General features: G+C 37.8%; 1 long non-coding RNA gene across 1 annotated transcript in view; it reads right to left on the bottom strand.

Annotated features, from left to right (window-relative positions):
• The window catches only part of LOC139078687 (uncharacterized), a 110,841-nt gene extending 91,087 nt beyond the window's left edge, over nt 1–19,754 (bottom strand). Inside the window, exons 1-2 of the long non-coding RNA XR_011531707.1 lie at nt 19,501–19,754; nt 12,644–12,733 (exon numbers count right to left, since the gene is read on the bottom strand). This is a non-coding gene — a long non-coding RNA (uncharacterized lncRNA). The remainder of the gene's footprint in view (nt 1–12,643; nt 12,734–19,500) is intronic.
• Between the last annotated feature and the right edge of the window lie 4,190 nt (nt 19,755–23,944).

Below are 23,944 nucleotides of genomic sequence, written 5' to 3'. Positions count from 1 at the left end.
GTTTAAAAAGAAAACACACACACACACAAACATGTAGCTACATTTTCTGTCTCTTAAAGGATACAAAGAAACTAGCCTTGGTTGCCTCTGGGGAAAAGAACTAGATAACTGAAGATCGAGGTGGGAGGCAGACTTCTTTTCACCATATGTCTTTTTGTATCTTTTCAATTATGTACCTTATATTACTTATTTTTTTAATCTTTTTTTTAAAAAACAAGAGAGTATAGGCTTTGGACTCAAAGAGCATTTGTTTCTACTGCTTAACTGGCTATGTGACCATGGCTGTGTGGCCAAGTTATTATTTTCTAATTTCATGTGACCACACTATAGAACATGTGAAAAACAAAAGAAAGTCTGTTATGAAACCAACACTCAGAAATAATCACTGTAAAACTTTGGTGTAATTCCTCCTAGTCTTTTAAGAAATCTTTCTGATTACAAAGTAAACGATTTAATTTTAAAATGTATTACAGAATTCATTATTGGGTCACTTTGGTCTATTAACACATTGTTTGAATTACTGTTGATTCACAGTACAAATGCTTACCTTGTAGAGTAGTCCATTCTTCCTATTTCTCAGAATTTCCCCTCATTATTTTCCTAAGGTTTACATTTCCAGGTGAACTTTAGAATCATTTTGGCATTCTGAGAATAGCCTATTGAGATTTTGTTTGGTATTGTAGTAATTTATAGACTAAATTAAAAGAACTGACATTTATATAATATTGAATCTTCTCATCCAAAAGTAAGATACGTCTCTCCATTTAGTCACATTTTGCATATTCCACAGAGATGTATGGGTTTCTTCACAAAAGTGCTGCATATTTCTTTTCAGGTGTGTTTCTAGGCACTTTGTCAATTTTGGTGTTATTTTACTATTGTGAAAGGCAAAAATGTCAAGATCATTATATTTTCTAACCATTTTTAAATCAATAGGAAAGTTCTTGCTTTCCTCCCTCAAATTATTAGTTATTCACTGACATATCTTATTAAAATAACATACACTAGAGCATACAATTTAAAAAAACTGAACTCATATGAGCTCATTTCCAGTAGTCTATTCATAAAATTTGATATGAAGCCACAAACCCTAGACTGAAATTGGTCAAAACTATGAAGATACTAAACTATGCATAAGTCACAAATGTTAAGTAACATGTAAAACATTACCATATTGCTGGTATATTTTCAGGATATTGATACCTATTGCCATAAAATACGTAATTCTATTTTATGGATGAGTGTGGAAATATTTGTTACTATTATTTAAAAATTAAAGATTTCCGCATTTTGTGAAAACTAGAAACCCACAGATCTAAGAGGTGTAATGAACCCCAAGCACTAGAAACATGAAGAAAACTATACCAAGTTATACCATTATAAAATTGTTCAAAACCAGTAATAAAGAGAAAAAAGCAGGAAGAGGAAGAAAGAGACATGACATACAGAAGAACAAAGACAAGATCCACAGCAGATTCCTCACTGGATATAATGCAAATGAGAAGACAGGAGCAGCATATCTACAGTATTAAAAGAAAAAGTGGAACCTAGAATTGTATACGCACCAAAAATATCTTTCTAAAACAAAGGTAAAATACATTTTTAGACACAAAAGCCAAGAGAATTCATCACCAGCACACTGACACTACAATGAATGTTAAAGGAAGTCCTTCTAGTGAAAGGAAAATATCAGATAGAAATCTAGATCTACAAAAGGAATGAAAAACAATGGAAGTGGTAGCTACATGGTTAAATATATAAGATTTTTAAATTACTTAAATCTCTTTAAAAGATAATCGACCATTTAAACAATAATAGTAACAATATAGTTTTGAGTTTACAAGATATGTAAAAGTAAAATGTAGGACAATAGCACAAAGGTTGGGAAGTGAGAATTAGAAGCATTTTGTTATAAGGTTCTAATACTGTGCTTAAAGGGTGTAATATCACTTGAAGGTAGACTGTGATGAGTTATGGATGTAAATTAAAAGCCCTATGGCAATCACTAAAATAACAAAACAAAGAATTATAGCAAATAAGTGGAGGGTTGGGGTGGGTGAAATGGCTGAAGGTGGTCAAAAGGTACAGACTTCCAGTTATAAAATAAATAAGTCCTGAGGATGTAATGTACAGCATGGTTACCATAGTTGGTAATACTGTATTGTATATTTGAAAGTTGCTAAGAGAATAGATCTTGAAAGTTCTCTTGCAAGGAAAAAATTGCAACTATGTGTGGTGATGGATGTTAACTAGACATTGTAGTGATCATTTTGCAATATATACATATATTGAATCATTATGCTGTACACCTGAAACTAATACAATGTTGCATGTCAATAATATCTCAATTTAAAAAAAAGAGTTCAATACCCCTCTCTCAATAATTGATAGAACACTTAAACGGAAAATCAGTAAAGACTTTGAAGACTTCAGCAACACTGTCAACTAACTGGTTCTATTTGACATTTGTAGAACACTTGACCTAAAAAAACAGAATATACATTCTTTACAAGTGCACATGGAACATTTAACAAGATATGTCATATCTGGGTGATAAAACAACTCAATGGGATCTCGTCAAGATGGCGGCATAAGCAGACTCTGAACTCATCTTCTCCCACAAACACAACCAGGTTACAATTTTTGGAAAAATTATCCTGCATAGAAAACTTAAAACTGGATTAAAAGAATTCCCACAACAAGGGACAGTCCTGACTAAGGCGGAAGAGGCAGAAATTCCTGCTGGAGAGAAAAAAACACCACCTTTGGGAGCAGGGAACTTCTCAGCTGGCCAGGCAGGAGCCACTCTAAGGTATGCAGCCCTCCATCATGGAGTGAGGTCAGGAGCCGGGGCCGATACTGCTGTAATCGTATTTCAGACTCAGCCCAACTGAGACGAGGGTCTTACTGTCTGGCTTCGCTGGCTATTAACTGCAGCAAGGATACCTCCAGAAAAGCTATCAGCCAAAAGCCAAAAAGACCCGGATCTTAAAGGGCCATGCACAAACTCACTCATTGCAGTAACCTGAAATCACCAGAGAGAAGGCTGACAGTCCTTTGGTGAAATGAGACTCACCTGGTGGGCTCTGGGGGCATCTTGGTGAGAGGAGGGACCAATTGAGACATTGGTGGAGGCCATTGTTCTGACCTGGTCCAGGCATGCTGACACAGACCCCGGTGGACCAACGCCATTGAGGTTCTTCCCTTGGCCTGTTAGCCCAGGGGTCTGCCACACCCACTAGGGCACAGATTCTATCCAGTTCAGCCAGGGCAGGCAGCCTGCCCTAGGGACCAGCCCCACCCAACGGTAGGCCCTCAGGCTACTTTTTGGCCTGCATTGACTGAGTTCTTTGATCCTCTCCAGGCAGGCGAGTGTGTCTACCTCTGTGGGGCAGGGCCTGTGTGAGGACCAGGTGAACTTTGGGGGCATTGGTGGAGAGGTGGGGGCCTCTGCAGTGTGGTATTGGGATACACTCCAGAGGGTTGGGAAGTGTGCACAGACCAGGACTGTGTTGACAGTGTGTGTGGTCCTGTGGAGGGTGAGGCTTCTCAGTGACAGAAGACCTGTGCTTCACAAATAACCATAAAAAGGATCAGCCCCACCTTCCAAAGCCTGAAACAATTGAGTGCCCACTGCCAAGGGCCAGCCCCACTCAGCTGCACTCCTAAGAGAACTGACAACACCCTTGCAGGCCTGAGGCCCATAGCAACTGTAAGCCTAGCAACCAGCTACACTGGGTACCAACCCAATTAAGAGGAAAACTGCAACAGGAGTGCGCTGATAGACTTTGTAGCCAACGGTGCTGAGGCTCCCCAAACCAGATTTACAAACAGCGGGCTAGGGAAGGACAGACTAGACTCCCTGGGTACCTGCAGTAAGAGCAACCCTGCCACAGCAGAAAAACACAAGTAGCCCACAAAGGGGTCACTCCTAGATCATTTGGACTGGTGACGAGGGGGAATCACACTGCTGGGCCTTATAAGGCATCTCATACATAAGGCCACTTCTCCAAGATCAGGAGACATAGCCGACTCACCTAATTCATAGAGATAAGTACAGAGAAAGGGGCATAATGAGGAGACAAAGGAATACTTTCCAAGCAAGGGAACAGGACAAAACCCAGGAAAAAGGACTAAATGAAACAGAAATAAGCAACCTACTTGACAAAGAGTTCAAACAAAATTTCATAAGGATGCTCACAGATATTGGAGAAGACTGGATGAACACAGTGAGCTCATCAGCAAAGAACTGGAAAATATAAAAAAGAACCAATCAGAAATGAAGAATACAATATTGGAAGTGAAACCTTTACTAGAGGGACTCAATAGCAGAGTAGATACAGAAGAATCGATCAGCAAGCTGGATGAAAGACTAGAGGAAATCACGCAATCTGAACAGATAAAAGAAAAAACGAATTAAAAAAGAATGAGGGCAGTCTAAGTGACCTCTGGGACAACATCTAGCATACTAATATCTATGTTATAAGTGTCCCAGGAGAAGAGAGAGGCAAAGGGGCAGAAAATCTATTTGAAGAAATAGCTGAAAACTTTCCTAACCTAAGGAAGGAAACAGACATCCAAGTACAGGAAGCACAGAGAGCTCCAAACAAGATAAGCCCAAAGGGGCCCACACCAAGACACATTATAATTAAAATGTCCAAAATTAAAGATAGAGAAGCCCAAAAGCAGCAAGAGAAAGGTCACAAGTGACATACAAAGGAAAGCCCATAAGGCTATCAGTGGACTTCTCAGCTGAGACCCTATAAGCGAGAAGAGAATGGCACGATGTATTTAAAGTGCTAAAAGGAAAAAACCTACAGCCAAGAATACTCTATCCATCAAGGTTGTCATTCAGAATGGAAGGAGAGATAAAGAGCTTCCCAGACAAGCAAAAATTAAAGGAGCTTATCACCAAGAAACCAATTCTACAAGAAATGCTGAAGGGACTTATTTAAGTGGGAATGTGATGACCACAAATAGAGATTAAAAAAAATATCAAAAAAACAAAAAACAAAAAAAAAACAGGCAACAAAATCACTTGTAAAGGTAAAAATATAGTAAAGGTAGTGGATCAACTACCTGTGAAGATAATATGAAGGTTAAAAGACAAATGTACTAACATCACCTATTTCAATGATAAGAGGGTAATGGATAGACACACACTAAACAAGAGACTGTATATGATTTCAAAAACATAAAATGTGGGAAGAGGGGAGTGAAAAAGTAGAGCTTTTAGAAAGAGGTCAAGCTAAAGTGTCTATCAACTTGACATAGACTGTTATATACATAGAATATTAAATAGGATTCTCATGGTAAACACAAATCAGAAACCTATAATAAGTAAGCAAAAAAGTAAGACAAATGAAATCAAACATATTACTAAAGAAAGCCATCAAACCACAAGGGAAGAGAGCAAGAGAAAAAGAAAGGAACAGAAGAACTACTAAAACACCCAGAAAAAAAAGTAACAAAATGGCAATAAATACATATTTATCAATAGCTACTTTAAACGTCAATGGAATAAATGCACCAATTGGATAAAAAAACAAGACCCATGTATATGCTGCATACAAGAGACACACTTCAGACCTAAAAACGCTCACAAACTGAAAGTGAAAGGATGGAAAAAGATATTCCACACAAATGGCAAAGAAAAGAAAGTGGGGGTAACAATACTTATATCAGACAAAATAGACTTTAAAACAAAAACTGTAACAAGAGACAAAGATGGGCACTACATAATGATAAAGGGAACAATCCAACAAGAAAATATAACACTTGTAAATATCGATGCACCCAACATAGGAGCACCTAAATATGCAAAGCAATTATTAACAGACATAAAAGGAGAAATAAACAGTAACACAATAATAGTAGGGGACTTGAACACTGCACTTACACCAATGGATAGATCATCCAAACAGAAGATCAATAAGGAAACACTGGCCTTAAATGATACATTAGAACAGATAGACTTAGTAGATATACATAGAACATTCCATCCAAAAACCACAGAATACACATTCTTTCCAAATGCATGTGGAACATTCTCCAGGATTGATCACATATTAGGCCACAAAACAAGTCTCAATAAATTTAAGAAGATTGAAATACTACCATGCACCTCTTCTGACCACAAAGGTATGAAACTAGAAATCAACTACGGGAAGAAAACCAGAAAACCCACAAAAATGTGAAGACTAAACAAAATGCTACTGAACAACGATTGGGTCAATGAAGAAATCAAAGGAGAAATCAAAAAATTCCTGGAGACAAATGAAAATGAAAATACAACATGCCAAAATCTGTGGGATACAGCAAAAGCAGTTCTAAGAGGGAAGTTTATAGCAATTCAGGCCTACCTCAACAAAGAAGAAAAATCCCAAATAGACAATCTAAAAGCACATCTAAAGGTACTAGAAAAAGAAGAACAAACAAAGCCCAAAATCAGCAGAAGGAAGGAAATAATAAAAATCAGAGCAGAAATAAATGAAATAGAGACTAAAAAAACAATAGAAAATGTTAATGAAACCAAGAGCTGGTTCTTTGAAAAGATAAACAAAATTGACAAACCCTTAGCTAGACTCACCAAGAAAAAAAGAGAGAAGGCTCAAATAACAAAATCAGATATGAAAGAGGACAGATTACAATGGACACCTCAGAAATACAAAAGATAATAAGAGAATAATATGAAAAGCTATACACCAACAAATTGGATATCTAGAAGAAATGGATAAATTCTTAGAAAGATACAACCTTCCAAAACTAGACCAAGAAGAAGTAGAGAATTTGAATACACCAATCACCAGTAAGGAGATTGAAACAGCAATCAAAAACCTCCCAAAAAATAAAAGTTCAGGATCAAATGGCTTCCCTGGTGAATTCTACCAAACATTCAAAGAAGACTTAACACCCATCCTTCTCAAACTCTTTGAAAAAATTGAAGAGGAGGGGAGGCTTCCTAACTCATTTTATGAAGCCAACATTATCCTGATACCAAAGCCAGACAAAGACAACACAAAAAAAGAAAATTACAGGCCAATATCACTGAGGGAGATCGATGCAAAAATCCTCAACAAAATACTAGCAAATCGAATACAACAATACATTAAAAAGATCATACATCATGATCAAGTGGATTTCATTCCGGGGATACAGGGATGGTTCAACATCTACAAATCTATCAATGTGATACACCACATTAACAAAATGAAGAATAAAAACCACATGATCATCTCAATAGATGCAGACAAAGCATTTGACAAGATACAGCATCCATTTATGATAAAAACTCTAAATAAAATGGGTATAGAAGGAAAATACCTCAACATAATAAAGGCCATATATGAAAAACCCACAGCAAATATCATTCTCAATGGAGAAAAACTGAAAGCTATCCCTCTAAGAACAGGAACCAGACAAGGATGCCCACTGTCACCACTCTTATTTAACATAGTATTGCAAGTCCCCGCCAGAGCAATCAAAAGCAGAAAAAGAGAGGAAGAAAAAGAGAGAAAAGGGATCCATATTGGAAAAGAAGAAGTGAAACTGTCACTCTTTGCAGATGACATGATTTTATATCTAGAAAACCCTAAAGAATCCACTAAAAAACTTTTAGAAACAATAAATGAATACAGTCAAGTCACGGGATACAAAATCAACATGCAAAAATCAGTTGCATTTCTATACACTAACAACGAAGTAGCAGAAAGAGAAATTAAGAATACAATCCCATTTACAATTGCAACAAAAAGAATAAAACACCTAGGAATAAACTTAACCAAAGAGGTGGAAGATCTGTACACCGAAAACTATAAAACATTGTTGAAAGAAATCGAAGACACAAAGAAATGAAAAGATATTCTGTGCTCTTGAATTGGAAAAATTAACATTGTTAAAATGTTCATACTTCCTAAAGCAATCTACAGATTCAGCGCAATCCTTATCAAAGTTCCAACAACATTTTCCACAGAAGTAGAACAAAGAATCCTAAAATTTATATGGAACAACAAAAGACCCCGAATAGCCAAAGGATTCCCGAGAAAAAAGAGCAAAGCTGGAGGTATCACACTCCCTGATTTCAAATATACTACAAAGCCATAGAACCCAAAACAGCATGGTACTGGCGCAAAAACAGACATGCAGATCAATGGAACGGAATCAAGAGCCCAGAAATAAACCCACACATTTATGAACAGCTAATATGCAACAAGGGAGCCAAGAGCATACAATGGAGAAAGGAGAGTCTCTTCAATAAATGGTGTTGGGAAAATTGGACAGCCACATGCAAAAGAATGAAAGTAGACCATTCCCTTACACCATGCACAAAAATCAACTCAAAATGGATTAAAGACTTGAATGTAAGACCTGAAACCATGAAACTTCTAGAAGAAAACATAGGCAGTACGCTCTTTGACATCAGTCTTAGCAGCATATTTTCAAGTCCCATGTCTGTCCCGGCAAGGGAAACAAAAGAAAAAGTGAACAAATGGGATTAAATCAAACTAAAAACCTTCTGCACAGCAAAGGAAACCATCAACAAAACGAAAAGACAGCCTAATAATTGGGAGAAGATATTTGCAAACCATATATCAGTTAAGGGGTTAATATCCAAAATATATGAAGAACTCATACAGCTCAACAACAAGAAAACCAACAACCTAATTAAAAAATGAGCAAAAGATCTGAACAGAGATTTCTCCAAAGAAGATATACAAATGGCCAACAGGCATATGAAAGATGCTCAACATCATTAGCTATCAGGGAAATGCAAATCAAAACTACCATGAGGTATCACCTCACTCCGGTCAGAATGGCTATAATTAACAAGACAGGAAACAACAAGTGTCGGAGAGGATGTGGAGAGAAGGGAACCCTCGTACACTGCTGGTGGGAGTGCAAACTGGTGCAGCCACTATGGAATGGAGTATCCTCAGAAAATTAAGAATAGATCTACCATATGATCCAGCTATCCCACTCCTGGATATTTATCCAAAGAACTTGAAAATGCAAAGGCATAAAGATACATGCACCGCTATGTTCATTGCAGCATTATACACAATAGCCAAGACTTGGAAGCAACCTAGGTGCCCATCAAGGGACGAATGGTTAAGATGTGGTATATATACACAATGGAATGCTACTCAGCCATAAGAAATGATGAAATCCGGCCATTTGTGACAACATGGATGGTCCTTGAAGGTATTATGCTGAGTGAAATTAGTCAGAGGGAGAAAAATACCGTATGGTCTCACTCATAAGTAGAACATAAGAACAATGACAAACAAACACATAGCAATGGAGATTGGATTGGTGGTTACCATAGGGGAAGGGCAGAGGGAGAGCAAAAGGGGTGATTAGGCCCACATGTGAGGGGATGGACTATAATTAGTTTTTGGGTGGTGAACATGATATAATTTACACAGAATTTGAAATATATTACGATGTACATGTGAAAGCTATATTATGTTATAATCCAATGTTACTGAAGTTAAAAAAATAAAAAATTAAAAAAAAACAAAAAACAATGAAATTTTAAAAGATTCAAGTCATACAAAGTATCTTCTCTAACCACAATGGAATTAAATTATAAATTAATAACAGAAAGATCTATAGAAAATCTCCAAATATACAGAATCTGAGAAAAGGACTTTTAAATAACATGTGGGTGAAAGAAAAAATCAAAAGGGAAAGTAGAAAAGATTTGGAACTGAATGAAAATAAAAACACAACTTACCAAAATTTTGGAGATGCCTATAAAGCAAGACTTAGGAAATTTATAGCAATAAAAGCCATGTTAGAAAACAAGAAAGATCTCAAATCAATGACCTCGGCTTCTACCTTAAGAAGCTAGAGAAAGAAAAGTAAATTAAATCCATGGTGAAGACAAGAAGGGAAATAATAAGGATCGGAGTGGAAATCTATGAAATAAAAACCTGAAACTGGATAAAAAGCAATGAAACTAAAAGCTAGTTGAACTGATTAGGAACAAATGTAAGAATAAACCAGTTACCAATATCAGGAATGAGAAGAATGGCATTACTAGAGATTCTACAGATATTAAAAGGCTAATAAGGGAATAATGTGAACAACTTTATGCCAATAAATTTGACAACTTAGATGAAATGGATAAACTTCATGAAAGACACAAATTAACAAAGCTTACCCAAGAAGAAATATATAACCTGAATAGCCCTATATCTATTAAATAAATTGAATTTGTAGTTTAAAACTTTCCCACAAAGAAAACTTCAGGCCTATAGGGCAGCACTGGTGAATTCCACTAAACATTTACAAATTCTTCAGAAACTCTTCCAGAGAATTGAAAAGTAGGGAATACTTTCCAACTCATTTTATGAGTCACAAATTGCCGTGATACCAAAACGAGACAAAGACATTACAAAGAAATCGCAGACTAATATCCCTCTGTCATAAACATGGATGGCAAAAATCTTAAACAAAATTTTATCAAGTTCAATCCAAAATATGTACAAAGGATTTTTTCTAGTTTTATTGAGAAATAATTGATAGATAATACATTTTGACCAAATGAAGTTTATCTCAAGAATGCAACATTGTTTTGACATTTGAAAATCCATCCATCCATCAGATTAACAAACTAAAAAATATGTATCTATAAATACATAAATATACAAATGATATATGATTACCTCCATAGATGTAGAAAATTATTTAAGGAAATCCAACATTCATTCCTTAATAGGAATAGAAGGAAAATTCCTCAACCTGATAAAGGGCATTTACTTAAAATCCTACAACTAGCATCATACTTAATGGTGAAAAACAGAATGATTTTTCCCTAAGATCAGGAACAAGACAAGGACGCCCACACTCAACATTGAAGATTCTAGCCAGTGCAATAAGGCAAGAAAAAATAAATAAAAAGCACCCATATTGGAAAAGAAACATGTAAAATTGTCTTTTTTTGCAAATGACATGATCCCTTATGTAGAAAATCTGATATCTATGAAAACCCTACTAGAACCACTAAGTGAGTTTAGTGAGTTTTCAGGATACAAGATCAATATATAAGAATTAATTGTATACTAGCAATGAAGAATCAGAAATTGAAAGTATAACAGTATAAACAGTATTGTTTATAATGGCATCAAAGAACATAAAATTTGGGGCTGGCCCTGTGGCCGAGTGGTTAAGTTCACCCGCTCTGCTTCAGCGGCCCAGGGTTTCACTGGTTCAGATCCCGGATGCGGACATGGCACCGCTCATCAGGCCATGTTGAGGTGGCATCCCACACAGCACAACCAGAGGGACCCACAACTAAAATATACAACTCGTTGGCAACAGATGTTAGCTCAGATGCCAATCCTTAAAAAAAAAACATAAAAGTCTTAGGAATAAATCTAACAAAAGATCTGAAAGACTTATACACTGAAAACTATGACATATTGCTGAGAAAAATTTAAAAAGACCTAAATAAATGGAGCTATACCTTGTTCATAAGTTGGAAACTTAATATTGTTAAGATAGCAGTTCTCCAATTGATTTCTAGATTCAACACACCCCCAGTCAAAAAATCCTAGCAGGCATTTTTGCAGAAATCAAGAAGCTGATTCTAAAATTCATATGGAAATTCAAAAGACCAAGAATATGCAAAATAAGTTTTAAAAAGAAAACAAATTTTGACAGCTAACATTACCAAGTTTCAAGAATTATTATAAAGCTAAAGTAATCAAGACAGCCTGCTATTGGCATAGAAATAGACAGATCAATGGAACAGAATAAAGAGCCCAGAAATAGACATATGAACAATTAATTTTCAAGAAAATTGCCAAGACAATTTAGTGGAGAAATGATAGCCTTTTTGTCTGGAACACTGGGTATCCATATGTGCAAAAAAAAAAGAATTTTGATGCATGTTTTGCAACACATAAAAAATTAACTCAAAATGGTTTATAGATCTAAATCTAAAACCTAAAACTATAAAACTTCTGGAAGAAAATGAGAAAAACTTTGTGATCTTGGGTTACGCAAAGATTTCTTAGTTATGACACCAAAAGCACAGTTCATAAAATAACAAATTGTTCACTTAGACTCCATCAAATTGTAAAATTCTGCTCATTGAAAGACACTGGTAAGAGAATAAAAAATAAAAATACAAGCCACAGACTGGCAGAAAATGATTTTACAGCATATATCTGATAAAAGACATATCCAGAATATATAAAGTACTCTCAAAGTCAATAATTAGATAATAACCTGGTTTTTCAAATGGGAAAAATTTTCAACAGAAAATTCACCAAAGAGAGATCACAAATAGGCACATTAAGAAGTACTCAAGGGACCAGCCCAGTGGTGCAGCAGTGAAGTGCACGTGCTCTGCTTCAGCGGCCCGGGGTTTGCCAGTTCGGATCCCGAGAGCGGACACGGCACCGGTTGGCAAGCCATACTGTGGCAGGCGTCCCACATATAAAAAGCAGACGAAGATGGACATGGATGTTAGCTCAGGGCCAGTCTTCCTCAGTAAAAAGAGGAGGATTAGCAGCAGATGTTAGCTCAGGGCTAATCTTCCTAAAAAACAAACAAACAAACAAATAAAAAGGGCCCGGCCCGGTGGCCGAGTGGTTAAGTTCAAGCGCTCCACTGCGGCGGCCCAGTATCTCACCGGTTTGAATCCTGGGCGCAGACACGTGGACATGGCACCGCTTGTCAGGCCACGTTGAGGTGGTGTCCCACATGCCACAACTAGAAGGACCTGCAATTAAGATATACAACTATGTACTGGGGGGATTTGGGGAGATAAAGCAGAAAAAAAAAAAGTACTCAACATCATTAGTCATTAGGGAAATTCAAATTAAAACCATAATGTGATGCCATTACACTCAGTAAAATGACTAAAATTAAAAAGATATTCAGTACCAAGTGTTGACAAAGACCTGAAGGAGCTGGAACTCTCCTGCAAGGCTAGTGGGAATGTAGAATGGTACAACCCTTTTGGGAAACAGTTCTCTAGTTTCTTAAAAAGTCAAATATCCACGTACTATGTGATAAGCTATTCTACTGCCAAGTATTTACCCAAGAGAATTGAAAGCATATGTCCATGCAAAGAGTTTACATGAATGTTTATTAAACCTTTCTTTGTAACAGCCTCAAACCAAAACAATCCAAAAGCCCACCATTAGATGAATGGATAAGCCAACTATGGCACATCCATGCAATGGAATACTGTGGATAAATCTCAAAATAATTATGCTGAGCAAGAGTAGCCAACCCCTCCCTCCAAAATAGAACATACTGTGTTATTCTGTTTATATAAAGTTCTGGGAAATGAAAACTAATGTATAGTGTCAGGAAACAGATCAGTGGTTGCCTGAGTATGTGGCAGAAGGGGTGGAAAGGAACAGCAGGTAATTATAAAGGGCCGTGGATACGTTCATGATCTTGATTGTGATGGTTTTATGGCTGTAGACTTATGTTAAAACTTAAATTGTGCAGTTTCTTGTCCATCAATTATAACTCACCAAAGCTGCTAAAATCATTAATTTGATAAAATAGTTATTAGGAACTTTAAAAAACCAATCTTATCATCCCTATTAGTGGATAGAGAAAAAAGAAGACTTTGATAATAAAGAAACTCTTATTCCTTGATTTGACCGAACAAATCAAAGCATGAAGCCTGTTTCTTGCAAAACTTTTCTTGTTTCTTTTACTGTTACTGGTTGTTTTGCCTTATCTTATGTTGATACTAGTTTCTGGGAATCTCCATGACTGTTTTGATACTGAGTAAGCAAGAACGGAGATCCAAAAACCGCCTAGAGAATATCCTGTCCTCTAAAATTCAAAATGACCCATTTGTCATCATTATAGAGGGAGGACAGTTTCTCAGCTGTTTATAACCCAAACTTGTTATGAAGTTATAGCCAAAGTCTAGTCTTACAAATACTCTGAGTATTTACACCAGGGAAGTAGAAGGCCCAGCTTAATGAATTTATTACCATGGGTCTCCTAACAGGAAGTAGTCCTGTTCCTTCTCCTCTTTTTTCTTCCAGTGTGGAAATATAAATCTACTCTGGATAAGGCCGTATTCGGTGTACAGATCTAAGCAGGAAGTCTTCAGAACTCACAGAGCCCAGGTGGAAAGATGCCGTTCATCATCCATCCTCCTGTCTCCGACCTCAGCTATGGCTTCCAAATGGGTGAAAGGCCTTCATGGAGAGGTTGTGTTACCACTGAGTACGGTATCTGTTGGATTTTAGTGGAGGGGGAACACAGGAGAGGAGGAGGGGGAGGGCTGAGTTACATTTCAGTGAGCATCACAAAAGGCAGGTGAACCAGTCAGAGGACAGGACACCAAAGGCTTGTTCTCTGGGACTTTGCTCTTTGCTCTTTGACTATTCTTTATATTATACTGGAATTGTTTTCTGTTTGTGAGATTCTCTTCACATTCTTTTTCTGCTCCTCAATTCCAGACATTGCGGGTCTTCCGAAACTAGATGTTGAGGAATTTAAAGCGAGAATACTGTAGCAACCAGTGAGATGCATGGAATATTTAACTGTAGAAAAATTGGCATTTGGATTAATTCCTATAGGCATGGTTTTTGTGTGTATATCCAAAGGATAATGCCATCCTTTGAGACTGTCTTGGAACAGTCATTTGAAGTGACTGTCAAGGCCAAAGAAAAAAAAAAGAAGAAGAATCAACAAAGACAACAAGAGTGGAGATGAAGTGACTCTGCTAGGTGGAGTTATTTAGCGAAGAGCATTCTCTCCCTTTATTATGCAGCTGCCTCTGCTTTAAAAACAGTTAACCGATTATGACCATAAAAACTGCCTTAGTTAAAATTTTATCAAAAAGCATTTAAAGAATACTTCATTTCTAATATTATCTTACTGGTGAAGTACTTTTTATTTTGCTAAAGAAATTTCATATCTCTTTCTCACAGGTTTTAATTATAAAAGCTATCTTAACATTTTACACATTTACACACAATTTCCCCCACCACCTAGCCAAGAAATTTCCCACAAACATTGCCTAGTTTTTTAGCATAATACACATATGGCCATTGTTTTTCCCTTTTCTATTTTTCCTTTCTATTCTCGAGTGTATTTTACATTCTGATTCCATTCTTCTAACTCATACACGTGTAGACTTCCACAGTTCTTTTCTTTCTAAGATCCATTGTTCTTCCTCTCTTCTCCCACTTGAAAAATATCCATTAATGAGCAGCTAAGAAAATCATCTTGGTACAGAACACCCCTGAGAGGCTCCAGAACCACGTGGACCTGCACTTGGATGCTGCCTTCAATGCTTATCCTGGACCAGTGACATTAACACCTCTGTGTTTCTATTTCAGTGTCTGTAAAGTAGGGATAGTCATAGTCCCTGCTTTGAAGCGTTGTTCTGGGGATTAAATGAGATAAAGTACGCTCCCAAACGGGGCTGCTCCCACTCCTCCCGTTTTTGTCAAGTAGTCTGAAAATCTTTATATATTTAATAGGTTGATACCAACATTGGCTGAACTGCCAGGCCCTGTGTTCAGTAGAGATACTACCTCATTGAATCATTACAGTACTCTGTCAGCCCGGGTATTATCCCCAGCTTGTAGAGGGGGTAACTAAGGCTTACAAAAGTTGTCACATATTTACTCAAAGTTACACAGTGAGTAAGTGGCGGGACTGATGTTCAAACCCCCGCCATCTTGCTTCAGAGCCTGAGCCCTGGTACCCTGCCTGCCTTCTTGTTGAATTCCTGTAGCTGACCAGTATATCCTTCTTTTGGAGAGATCATACTTTCCTTCTTGTTCTTTTTAAGATACGTTTGCTAACTTTGACTTTATATTGGTCTTATCAACCTCAAATATTTTACCAAGCAAAATGGATATGAATAAAAATTTTAATACTCATATTAAAAGTCTTTTTTGTACAAAATCTTTCTTATGAGTTCCCATCTTTGCCTTAAACTTCAAGTTCTGTAGCCGTTTTCTGACATGTGGCAACCTTGCCTGCAGAGCCACTGACTCCTGACGTCACCTTGGAGATTGCCTGGCATTTTTAATTCATTCTGTCATCTCGCTCATGCCTTTTTTCACACTTGTCTGTTGGGTTTCTTTTTCTTTCCAGAGCAGTGCTCCCTCCTTACCAGTCTTAAAACATAGGGAGTGGGAATTCAGAATTTTCACTCCAATTCAATCTTCTTCCCATGGAAATGGAATAATGGAAAATGATTCTGCATTCATCAGGCCTTGTATAATAGACACTGACTCCACTGTTGATGTCTGACTTCTGAGGCTTTTAAGCCTCTTCTGCTTGTGCCCCCCATGTGGGTGAACTGATAGAAAGCTCCAGCACTCCATCCTTTGATGCCAGCAGGAAGGTCAAACCCCACCAGCCGCTGCTCACCTGCAGGAACCGCGCACCCTGGCCTCACCTCCACCACAATAAAAACCCACAGCCGTTTCCTCTCCTTGCTCTCTCAAGCCATTTTGGATAAACTTGGGGCTTGCCCTGCTCTCTCCAGAAAGACTCATTATGTGAGTAATAAACCTTTCACACCTCTTGGTGTTGGGGAGGCATCATTAGTCTCAACATCTGAACCGGATTGTGGGTGGAAGGTCCATCCTGTGCCTGCAGTCTCCATGGCACCCTGCACCGAAGAGCCCGTCCTGCTTCCTCTCAGGAGCCACCTTCTGAGTTTGCTCCCTTATAACATTTGCTGCCCGGAAAGTGCCGGAACTGCCTCACACTGTTCTAGGCTGACGTCTCAGTTTCCCTTGGGCTCGTTACCTTTCCCGACTTTTTATTTTCTTTGTTTTCTTAGTATAGATCAAAAATTCTCACCGGCCCATCCTTTATTTGTCATTATGTGATATTATTGTTACTGTTCCCCCGTTCTGCTGGGTTTATGCTTTTCCATTTTCGGTTGCCTCTTGCTCTGGTTTCTATAGTGTACTCTTTGTCCAATTCAAGGAACTTTATCGAATACCAGTTGTGTGTCCTACAGAAGCAGACAGCTTTGCTGGGAAATGAGCATTTCCAGTCATGGTTTTGCAACTTTCCAGCTGACAGTGCCTCTTCTACTTTGATAAACGGTGGTTATCTATTTAAAGTGAAGGTTACAAATACTGCCTCTAATTATCGGAATGTTCATTCCAATATGTTCAATTGAAAAGATAGTACATGTGTGTGGTACACAAAGGGTAGACAGGGAAGTCTCCCTCTGACCTCAGACCCCCCAACCCCCTCCCCTGAGGCAATGGCTCGAACACTATTAGATATACTTCCAGAAATTTGCAAAACAAGATATACACACACATATGTGTACACATACATATACACAGAAACATTTTAAAATTAGACTTTTATGTATATTTATTTATACACTTAAAAAAACCCTCACAAATAGAAATATGCTAATATGAATGTAGGCGTGAGAAAATCAGACCTTGTCTGCCTTAAGTTGACAGCCTCTGACATTTGGAAGGTGCCCAATAGTTGTTAAATGAATGAATAATACTGTTCACAAAATATATCTTGGGAAGTATCCCACATCACACATATGTTCTAGTTCATTCTTTTCAACTGCACATTCTATTCCATTTTCTAGATTTGTCATTATTTAACTGAGGCCCTAGGATGGACATTTAGATCGTTTCCAACTGCTTCTCTATAGACGATTAAATAAATGAGAAATAATCTAGGCAATGCTTCTCAGATATTGCTTTATACTCTGCTGTTTATAAAAAGTTTTTGGTTATTTCAGGAATGTGCCATAAAATTTGAACATCCTATTAGAAGTTTTAGTTTTTCTTTTTGAAGAAAAACTATTAAAACTATCTAAAGGTGAGAGAAATAACCCAACAGAAAATGTAGAAAGTGTTGACAAACAGGCAAAGTGGCATCCATGACTGGGAAAAAAAATTTTTAAGTAACTTAAGAGAACAAAGTGGCTGCTTTAAAAAAGAAAAGATTAAAACAATTTGTAAAAGCTCCCTGGAGTGAACAGATGTTATCTATCTGTGAATTAATTGTAGGAAACATTGTTTGTTTTTTCCAGTTTGCTCTTGGGCAATTTACTAGGAATTGAAGATTTAAAATTTTAAGCAATGAAAGTATTGCTTAAGTAGTAAAACAGGTATAAACAATTTAAAACAACTCAAATATTTCAGATTGAGAGGAACAAAAGTCTGGGGGGAGAATCCCTGGTTCATCAAAATTATCACCAAAGTCCCCCACCCCCTCTCATCCTGGAAATACAGTCCTGAAAAAGACTATTGGTCAATGAAATATTGGAATGCTGTCTGATTTATCATAATAGATAAACTAAATATCACAGTCTAAAAAAAATGTGGCTAAGTATATTCCATTGTCTATACATACCATATCTCCTTTATCCATTCATCAATTGATGGGCACGTAGGTTGCTTCCATATCTTGGCTATTGTGAATAATGCTGCAATGAACTTAAGGGTGCATATATCTTTTTGAATACATGGATGGATGTAGAGAGTATTTTGTTAGGTGAATAAATCAGACAGAGAAAGACAAATACAGTATATTTCACTTATATGCGAAATATGAAAAACAAAACAAATGAACAAACAAAACAAAACAGAAACAGCCTCGTAGATACTGGAAACAAATGTCGTTGCCAGAGGGGAAGCGTTGGGAGAACAGGCGAAATAGATGAAGGGGTTTAAGAGGTCCATACTTCCACTTATAAAATAAATGAGTCACGGGGATGTGGTGTATGGCATGGAGAATGTTGTCAATAATATTGTAATAACTTTGTGTGGTGACAGATAGTGGCTAGACTTATTATAGTAATAATTTCGTAATGCATAAAAATCTCTAGTCACTATGTTGTAAGCCAGAAACCAACATGGTATTGTATCTCAATTATAATTCAATAACAAATAAATTTAAAAAATAAAAATGAAAAGTAAAAACTTAAAGAATGAGAAATCAGAGATTTGAAAAATCTTTTTGTTGCTTTGTTGTTTGACAAACATTTTTTTCTGCCAACTTTGTGACAGAAACTTTTACAAGCTTTGTGGCAGAATTCTTGGTTGAAAGTTGTGAAAGGATTTTGATCTAAAATGGAACCAGAGGATGTGAAACGGAGAATCTCACGCAAGTGCCCTCAGAAGAACAGACCTTAAGAACTGAGAGACTGATTTCCTGTAAATGCCTGATTCACAGAAGACCGAGACTTATCTCCTGACCAGTGAACGTCCACCAAGAGTCTCTCCCCATCCTCAAGCCAGGGAACTTACTGCTTGGACTCTGGCTGGACTTCCCCCCGCTTTGTATTCCCTGCCCATAAATACAGCCCACCCCAAACCCTCCATGGACAAGCCTGTAGTTTGCTACAGCATGTGTTTCCCAGATTGCAATTCCTCTGCTAATACCAAATAAACTCAATTTCTGGTAATTTGAGCTTGTTTGTTTACTTCTTTATTTAGGTTGGCAAAGTTATAGAAGCCAAACTCAAACTAGCTTAGGCAAAATAGGAAATCCACTTACACGGGTAACTGGGACGGACAGGGGTGGAAGCAGGATTCAGGCACAGCTCTCTCCAAGGTTTCGCTTATCCTCAGGGCTCACTCTGGGTCCCTATCTCAGCTCTTTTCCCTCTGTACGCTGCCTCTTTTTCTCTTAAGCACACAGTTGTTTCATGTAGCCAGGAAAGATGGCCTTTTGCAGTTCCAGATTCGCACTGTCCAACTTAGCAAATGCAGCAGACGAAAACACTTCTCTTTCCCAACATGGGTGGGGCCAGTCTGAGTATGTGGGAGAGACAGGGTATGGGAGTCCCCAAAGGACGGGGTGCAGATGTATTACACTAAGCCAAGGAACCAAGATCTGAGTGGAAAAGACGAGAGGAACAAATGTGTGTGCTACAGGAAGAGGAATGAGTGGCCAAATCTTTGCTTTAAAAACAGATTCAACCTTTCCTGATTAATATCAGCGTTGCGTCATCTGAATAAATACATGGAATCCTTTGACCTTTATACCTCATTTCGCTTAAGTGCTTCATTTTCTCAAGAAAAACTCTACAGTTGACTCAGCCTCCTACCTCCACTTTTGCCTGCACCCACTGCTCCCTGATCTCAAGAAGAAGCGAGGCTTATTCCAACTTTTAAATGAGCAACGTTTTCTAGTTAGTATACTTCACCCAAATACGTGGAGCTTTTCAATTGTGTTCCTGTATACTTTATCATCTTTAAGATTTTAAATAGTATTTTGGCGGGGGGGACAAAAGTACCGGGAAAATTAAATAAATGCCAGTTTCGAAAGTAAACTTCAGGCAGCCTCATTTTGAAATGCCTTTTGGAGTACCTACAAAATCTCAGATATTTAAATTGGAGGACACTTAAAAAGTAAATATTTAAACGTCGAGGCATTCCTTCATAGGATTCTGAAGAGGAAAAAATACAAATGATAAGCCTTGATGATAAAAATAAACATAACTGAAACACACATAAAGGTTGACTCATTTAGGTAAATTCCTTGGAGGCCAATTGGCATTTCCACGGTTGGTGATAACAGAAAATTATTTTTTAGGTTGCCCAAAGCTGATTGCCTAAGACCAGCACAGAAACATAGAAGGTAATTGCAGGCTTTTAAAAAGTGGCTTTGATTTCTATAGAAAAAAAACCCATATTTTTAGTCATTATCAGAGGTACTTAGGAACAACAGATTGTACATCAATGCTGATCTCGACTCAGAAAGATAGAGATACGAGTCACTTAAAATGCACTTATCCGTAGCTCCCTTGAAAATGGGGCAAGTTAGCTGACTCCTGGACAGCATAAACACTACACAATGAAATTACTGAATGCCTCCTAGAAAATAATAAAAGCTTGGAGAAACTATAAATAACTTGGCACTACCTCCATGGGAAACCCCTATTTTAGAACTGTTTTGGTTTATCAAATGTGTATTTACATATGCAAAAGAGTGAAGAGTCTGGCCTAGGCAGGGGTCTAAAATCTCCCAGAGCAGCTAGAGAGAGACCCCATAGAGACCAGAGGGACCAAGGGGAGTTAATTAGGACTGGTATCCTGCTGCTTTAGGAAAATGAGGAACTTCTGCAAGCATTTGATGGTTGGCAGCTAGTAAAAATGCAAAGAAGACATAATAAAACCCTCAGGTTTTTCCTAGGATTAACAGAAAGCAAGCTACTTTAAAACTGAGTAAATATGGTTATTTAGAGCTGACATCAGAAGACAACCTGCTGCTGTGTCTCCAGGGGGTGTGAATTTTCTGCCTGAGAGCGCCTGAGAACAACATAACGATCTCTCAGAATAAGCCAGATCGAGTTCGGTTTGGCGTGATCGTCATCATTCAAAGGGCTGTGGCCCTTTAAATCCTGCTCCCGTGTGTACGGCTTTATTTAGTGTTAATTGTGTTTAATAAACATTTTTACTTTTACAGAAAAACTATAACTGAATGGATGGTGTGCTAGACACGCCCTCCAATTATTTAGGTCCAGTGTAACCATAACCCACGCAGCCAAAGCTGGCCGGGTTGCAGTCTCCACCAAAACACCCATTATCCGAGAGGAAAGGAGAAAAAAAATGTCTTTCTGCAGAGGCTCTACCCAGGAGACTCCACTGTCCCTGTTCGGGGACTGCCTTTTGTAGTATAAAGCAGAATACTTAGCATTAGTGTCTGAACCTCTCTGTTGTAAAGAAACTCGAAGGTGAAAGTGGTCCCTCTGCCCAGGAATCCTCACATTACAGAGGGAGGAACGGGGTCTCTTTACAGCAGCATCTTCTCAGATGCTTGTTTAGAAATCATTAACTAACAAGGGAGGCCAACGACAAGGAAGTGTTCTAAGGCATTGCTGATTAAATATCAATTAGAACCTATGATAAAAACAAATCTGAAATGATAGTTATTTTAAAATAGATATAGAGGCCCCATGGCTGAGTGGTTAAGTTTGCGAGCTCTGCTTCAGCCCAGGGTTTGGCTGGTTTGGATCCTGGGCACGGACATGGCACCACTCATCAGGCCATGCTGAGGCGGTGTCCCACATGCCGCAACTAGAAGGACCCACAACTAAAAGAATATACAACTATGTACTGGGGGCTTTGGGAAGAAGGAGGAAAAATAAAAGAATAAAAAATAAAAATAAAATCTTTAAGAAACAACCAAAAAAATAGATATATAACCTAAAAGGTTAATCCTAAAAGATAGTCTTGACCACTAACCAGGTGGCTCCTAACCAACAGACAGACAGAGTTATCTAGAAAGAAACATACAGCTTTAACTGTGCCAGGCTTGCGAAATCAAACCTATTAGACTTCATTGGGGTTGAAGTAAAAGGGTGGAAATGGAAACTTGAAAAATTAAGCCTTCAAAAGACATTTATTTTGTTTAATTAACTTTTAAAACTGCAATCCAATGAGCAACTCCTCTCATACTTCAAGCTTGCCTTCAAGAGATACTTGGATAAGAAACAGCCTAAAGCAGAGGTTGGCAAACTTTTTCTGTAAAGGGCCAGATAGTAAATATGTTCAGCTTTGCAGGCTGTCTAGTCTCTGTCACAAACACTCAGCTCTGTTGCTGTGTGATGGCAGCCAGAGACAATATGTAAATGCATGAGTGGCTGTGTTCCAATAAAACTTTATTTATGAACACTGAAATTTGAATTTCATGTAATTTTCATATGTCTGGTATAAAATTCTTTTGATTTCTTCAACTGTTTAAAAACACAGCAACCTTTCGTAGCTTGCTGACTCTGCAAAAAGAGGCTGTGGGTCCGATTTGACCAGGAGCTGCAGTTTGCCAACACCAACGCCAACCTCCTCCTCCTCCTCCCCAACTTCAGGCTCTTTCCATAAACAAAGGTTGAAGTAAGTAAACTGGACCCACTCAGGAGGGAGAAAAGGGGTTGTAACTCCTCTTATTAATTGAAGGCCATATTAACTGTGGGGTGAGAGATGGATGAAACAAATATTTGTTGAAACCTAGTACTATAGAGCAGGTACTATGCTTAAATCTCATTGATTTAATCCTCGCCACAATACTATAGGATATTATAAATACATACACACTTTTCTTTTCATAGATGGGGAAACAGACTCAGAGACATTAAATGCCTTGCCTAGCCCTGGTTCCTAGCTAGGGTTTGAACATGGCTTGGTATTTTCAGAAAACCTTCATTGTGGTTTTCTGACCTGGGAAGAACTGGGTTGATAGTGAAGACTGGAGGAGCAGAAGTGGCATTCGGAAGAGATGAAACTCAAGAAGCAAGAGCTTTGATGGCAGAGTGGATGGAGGCAGCCTCAACTAGAGCATAGATGAGAGAACTCAAGAATTCATTGCTCTGCTAAGACTCCAGTGGCCATGCCAAGTCATCCCAAACCGACTGGAGGGTGGGAGTCCCAGGTTGACCTGTCGTGGTAGGATAGGCAGTCCAGAAAAAATTAACAAATCTAATTTAATTAAGGCCATAGAGCAAGTTAACCCCCCTCAGGAGCGAGGGGTTTAATGTTGCTGTTCTAAGAGACGGTATTTAGACTGACTTCTGGCATTTCCTTTTTTTCCTTTTTACAAATGTTATCCATATTGACATTGTAGAAACTTGAGAAAAATATAGATAAGGAATATAAATTAAAAATTTTCCACCAAGGTAATCATGGTTAACATTTTTGTGTAGTAATATCCTTTAAATCCTTCTAGCCTTTTCTCTACATGTTTTAAAGTAGGACTATGCTGTTCATACCCCTTTTTGCACAAAATATGTCATGAACATGTTTCTATGTCATTTCCCCAAATCTAAGTTGAAAAAGTCCCCCTCAAAAGGAAAACAACCATAATCAGATTTGCGCGATTCTGCACTGTCAGCCCCCGAGAAGTTAGCAGTGCCTATTAGATTAGAGCAAAGACTTGTAACGAGCTCAATAGAGAAAGCCCATTCACTTTGCCTGCCCATCCCAATCTTATTTAATCATGGGAT

The sequence above is a fragment of the Equus przewalskii genome, chromosome 22 (assembly GCF_037783145.1).
Source record: "Equus przewalskii isolate Varuska chromosome 22, EquPr2, whole genome shotgun sequence".
Lineage (NCBI taxonomy): Eukaryota > Metazoa > Chordata > Mammalia > Perissodactyla > Equidae > Equus > Equus przewalskii.
Note: the sequence above shows the minus strand (reverse complement) of the source record. Positions and strands in the feature narration are given on the sequence as shown.